Below are 6,000 nucleotides of genomic sequence, written 5' to 3'. Positions count from 1 at the left end.
TCAAACTTCAGATGGACTTACATGCAATTTAAAATTCAAGCACAATATAAGCAGTGTATGTGTGTCTGTGTGTTAGTTGCTCAGCTGTGTCCAACTCTTTGTGACCCCATGGATTGTAGCTCTCCAGGCTCCTTTGTCCATGGAATTCTCCAGGCAAGAATACTGGAGTGGGTTACCTTTCCCTTCTCCAAGGTATCTTTCCAACCCAGGGACTGAACCCAGGTCTCCGGCATTTTGGGCAGATTCTCTACTGTCTGAGCCACTAGGGAAGCTACAATACAAGCAGAGTCAGAGGTAAAACTAAGCATAATACATCTAAGGGAAGAAAAGCAGCAAGTATCAACAGGGTGAACAGATTTTTGCAATGGAGATGACAAAGCAGTTTTATCAAGGATAAAAGGAAAGTAAAGCATGAAGAACACCAGAGTCCTTCAAGGGGCAGTGTTTACAGTGTACACTGAAGCAAGGGAGTAATGTGCTGAAAATAACATTTTAGAAAAATTACAGGTGAAGGATTAGAAAGAAAAAGAATAGGAAGTCAATGTAGGGATCTCTACAGTTGACTTATAGTGATGGGATTGAGAAGAAAGAACCAAAAGAGTTCATATTTCATAAGAATAATTGATTGGGAGGCAGTGGGGATGTGAGAAATGATGCTTATTACATTATATGTAAGTCATAAAGCTCTCTCCATTTTAAAGTATAATATGGTGGCAGTTGTGGTTCAGTTGCTGTCAGTTCCAACTCTTGAAACCCCATGGACTGGGGTCCACCAGGCTCCTCTGTCCCTGGGAATTCCCAGGCAAGATAACTGGAGTGGGTTGCCATTTCCTCTCCAAGGGATCTTCCCAACCCCGGGATTGAAACTGTGTCTCCTGCATGGCAGGTAGGTTCTTTATCCACTGAGCCAACACGGCAGCAATATCTACACACACATACGTACTTTACACATGTACATATATTTTAATCTTCACAACTACCTTCCAGGGTCATACATAATCCCTATTTTAACTGAGAAAACTGAAGCTTAGAAATATTACATTAAAATTGTTTTTATATATGCATATAAACATAAATACAACAAAATATAAACATATATACATATACATATATGAGAGAGACCTGAGATTCAAATCCAAACCCATTTGACCTATTTCACGATGCCTCTCAAGCCTAATTCGATTCAGAAAACAAAGGGAAGGAAGAAGCTCACATAAAATGGAAACAGCCTGAAGGCAGTTAGAAATATAAGGTAAATAATCTTTCTTAAAATACCATATAATTTCAGACTAATATAATGTGAGCTTTGAAAATGTGTGTGCATCAGAGATAAATGCGAAAACAACAAATATGTTACAACACACAATGGTTAGAGCAGCTGGACTATCAGAGAGCATAATCCAATAGCAGATGACAGGGAAATAGATGACCTTATTTCAGCTTAGTGAGAGCAGGAATTATGTCCATTTGGCTCATCCCTATAACCCCAGGATAGAGTTAAGAGCATCACATAATATTTCAATTAATATTTTTTAAATTTTGAGTTAATTGAGAAAAACTTTGAAGACTTGATATAAGTCAAAGAGGCCTAAATGATAAACAGAAAGAAGAAAAACTCGACAAATTTAAGATAGTCACCTTGCAGATGTGGAGTGGACAGGAAGAAGTCTGAGAAGGGTGTAAGAGTCCTAGAGAGGTCCACTTACTGCTTTTATTTTGAAGAGCTCTGCAGGTTAAAGAGGAAACCAGGCCCTCATGAAAAGCTGTAGGAAGCAAACACGAAAACCATGGATTTTTCAAACTTCTTTCATGCTCATTTCTTCCCATCATATTTACACTTGGTAATTTCAGGTGCTGCCTGTTCCTGGGAAAATTCTTCTCAGATGCCAGCTTCAGGCAAACAGTGGTTGGACAAGGTTTTTGTTTATTTGGGTGTTTTGGGGTTTGGAGTTTCTTTTTTTTTTTTTTTAGTGGATCATCTTTTCATTCAGATATCACAATCTGCCACAAATGATAAGTTGATGGCTCCTCAAATTGTTTTTCCTTATCTAAGTATGTTAATAAAAGGTCTAGGTTCTTCTGTGTTTTATCTTATTCAGCTAGACCTACAGCAAAAGTCAACAGCAAAAATGTGAGAGTAACTCTGCTGGACTTAAATCATGAAGTTGTAACTAACATTCAATATATTTAGCTGTTTTCAGAAAAAAAATCAGCCGTGTTAAATTTTTCCAAATGAAATTATATACAATCAATCATGCCCTCACCACCACCCCCAAGAAGAAAATAATAATAAAAATCAATGTGGTATGGAGAAGATGGAGATGTCATGCATGCATCTTCAGAGATCCCAAGTCATCTCCTGAATTCTTTGGGTTCCTGGAACCTTAAATCCCAAGTAAAAAATACTAAGTAAAATGTGAAGTCCTTAATCAACTGACAGTGTTAAGTCACAATAAAGAGTTCCCTTGAATTTTTTAGTGAAAATTGAAAGTGTTAGTCACTCAGTCATGTCCGACTGTTTGCAACCCCATGGATTGTAGCCTGCCAGCTCCTTTGTCCATGGGGATTCTCCAAACAAGAATACTGGAGTGGGTTGCCATGCCCTCCTCCCGGGGACCTTCCCAACCCAAGAATCGAACCCAGGTCTCCCACACTGCAGGCAGATTCTTCACCATCTGAGCCACCAGCAGGTAGTACTTAAAACAGTGATTCTCAAATATTGGTGTGCACCAGAAACACTTGAAGGGCTTGTTAAAATACACATTGCCAGACCTCAGTCCCAGTTTTTGATTTGGTAGATCTGAGGTACAACCAGAGATTTGCAGGTAATGTTGATGCTCCTAGCTCAGGGATCATACTTCAAGAAGTTAAGTTATAATTATTAACTGTTTCTCTAACAGGATCTATGGCAGGCAGAATAACCACCCCTTAAAGTCAAGGCTGTTTTTTCCAGTAGTCATGTATGGATGTGAGAGTTGGACTGTGAAGAAAGCTGAGCACCAAAGAATTGATGCTTTTGAACTGTGGTATTGGAGAAGACTCTTGAGAGTCCCTTGGACTGCAAGGAGATCCAACCAGTCCATTCTAAAGGATATCAGTCCTGGGTCTTCTTTGGAAGGAATGATGATGCTAAAGCTGAAAACTCCAGTACTCTGGCCACCTCATGCTAAGAGTTGACTCATTGGAAAAGACTCTGATGCTGGGAGGGATTGGGGGCAGGAGGAGAAGGGGATGACAGAGGATGAGATGACTGGATGGCATCACCGACTCGATGGACGTGAGTCTGAGTGAACTCTGGGAGTTGGTGATGGACAGGGAGGCCTGGCGTGCTGCAATTCATGGGGTCGCAAAGAGTCAGACATGACTGAGTGACTGAACTGAACTGAAAGATGGCCACATCCTAAGATCTGCAACCTATGAATATGTTACAATACAAGGTACAGGGCAATTAAAGTTGCAAAAGAAATTAAAGTTGCTTGTCAACTGACCTTGCTTGAGATAAGAAGACTAGCCTGGATTATTCAGGTGGGTCCAATGTAATCATAAGAGTCCTTAAATGTGGAAGAAGGAGGCAGCGGATCACATGAGAGGTCTCTACTAAGAGGTCTCAACTCTCTACTAAGTCAAATAAAATATTTATCGTTGGAATAAGCCAAAGAAAATTTTACTTTCAAGGTCTTAAGTCCTAGGAAGAAACTGGTAAGATCAGCTACTCCAGACCAATTAATGATCTTCCACTATAGTTACTTCGGAATTCCCAAGACACCTTAAAGAACGTTTCCTCAACTAAGTAGGTAATTCCCACACTTTTGAAAACACTGGCTTGGAAAAACAATAAAACAAACTCATAGACTTAGTCTAATGTCTAATGGCTTACTCTGAAAGTACATATATATTCCCTGAAACAATGTTATTTTTCCAATTAAAATTCATGAATCATAGTCAGTAATGAAGGGAATTTGAAGGACTTTGAGATCTAAAGTGAATAAATAAATTACATATTTTAAGCAGTATTTATAGAATCAGGTTCATTCAGATAATTATTATGAAGACCAAAGTTTCAGGCTGAAGATTAAATAGAAAATTCAAAAGAGTCTTATGTGAAAGTTAAAGCAACTTTTTCATTTTCCTTGCCTAGTCCATTTCACATCTTCAGTAGTCACTTTCCAAACACTGCCTATTAAAAAACTTCTCTGTAAATACTGGGCAGAAACCCACACATGGGAACGGCATGCAGAACTCTTTGAAAACATGCCCAAAAATTCATCCCCTGCTACTCAAACAAGTTGGAGAGGGTTCAGAGAAAATCTGGAAAATTAACTTTAGGAGGGAAACTTAAAGAAACCCAAGTTTTTCATTTAGCAGGAGATACAAGTGAAAAGAGAATCTTAAAATCATTTTAATGCAGAGATTTGCAACTCTGGTATGGAAGCGACTTACCTTGGGCACTTGTTAACACACTCCAACTCCACACACTCTGACTCGGTGGTTCTGAATTCAGACTCAGGAATGGATATTTCTGTTAAGCACCATGATGATGCTATTGCATGTGGTTCCTGGACCACACTTGTTGAAAAACAAGTTGAGAAATGCTTACTAAATAAGTATAAGAGGAGCCCACACAGCTGTTCTGAATCTCTGCCACAAAACAAGTGAAATCCATTTAAACTGCATGAGCCATGGTTCCAGAGTGAAAAAAGAACTCCCTGACTGAGTTAGTTGTTAAAGGTGGCACAACAAAGCAGTTATGTGACAGTAACTGAGTGAGGACAACTGACTGAAAAAAGAGAAAAGAATGGTTGTTCTTAAGGAGTTTATAGCCTAAGCTACTGGTTTTCAAAGCACAAAGATAGCTGGGAGCTTGTTAAAATAGGCAAAGTGTCAGGTCCCACTCCAGACCTACTGAATAGAATCTCTAGAGTTGGGGTCCAAAATCTGATTATAATGAACAAAATGTGAGAATCACTGATTGGAGGAAAGAAAACAACAAATATTAACAAAGTTACACAAATAAGACACGTGATACGGAGTGTTCTAAAATCCTGGCTTCCTTGCTCAATAGCTTTGTGAGCTTAGGCAAGTTATTTAGTCATGCTGAGCTCCAGTTTCTGTGGTGGTTATAACTGCTTCACTTACTTCATTAGAAAAATAAAGAGGGTCAAATGAGAGAAGGTACAGCTACATACACAAGCTCAGAGAGTGGCTAGATTGGATAGAATCATTTATTCCTCCTACAAACACAGAGCACTTACCATGTGCCAATCATTTTTTTTTCCCCCCACACTGGATACAAAAACAAATGACTTCTGCCATCCAGGAGTCCACTGTTTGGACCTGATTCTGAAAGACTTCAGTGGAGGAACAAGGCAACCAGAATTCTGAAGAGACTAAACCATTTTGGTGAAGAGCAGGACACTGTAAGCTCCATACAGTAGAATCCAAATAGCCGAGGGCAAAAGCCTGGTCTTATTCAATCCTACAATGGTGAAACAGTAGAGTGAAAAAGCTGGCTTAAAACTCAACATTCAAAAAATGAAGATCATGGCATCCAGTCCCATCACTTCATGGCAAATAGATGGGGAAACAATGGAAATAGTGAGAGACTTTATTTTCTTGGGCTCCGAAATCACTGTGGACAGTGATTGCAGCCATGAAATTAAAAGATGCTTGATCCTTGGAAGAAAAGCTATGACAAACCTAGACAGTATATTAAAAGCAGAGACATCGCTTTGCCAGCAAACGTCTGTATGGTCAGCGCTATGATTTTTCCAGTAGTCATGTACAGATATGAGGGTTGGACCATAAAGAAGGCTGAGTGCCAAAGGATTGATGCTTTGGAACTGTGGTGTTGGAGAAGACTCCTGAGAGTCCCTTGGACTGCAAGGAAATCAAACTAGTCAATCTTAAAGAAAATCATTGAATAATCATTGGAAGGACTGATGCTGAAGCTGAAGCTCCAATACTTTGGCCACCTAATGCAAAGAGCCAAGTCTTTAGAAA

This window comes from Oryx dammah, unplaced genomic scaffold (genome assembly GCF_014754425.2).
Source record: "Oryx dammah isolate SB20612 unplaced genomic scaffold, SCBI_Odam_1.1 HiC_scaffold_27, whole genome shotgun sequence".
NCBI classification, from domain to species: domain Eukaryota; kingdom Metazoa; phylum Chordata; class Mammalia; order Artiodactyla; family Bovidae; genus Oryx; species Oryx dammah.
Note: the sequence above shows the minus strand (reverse complement) of the source record.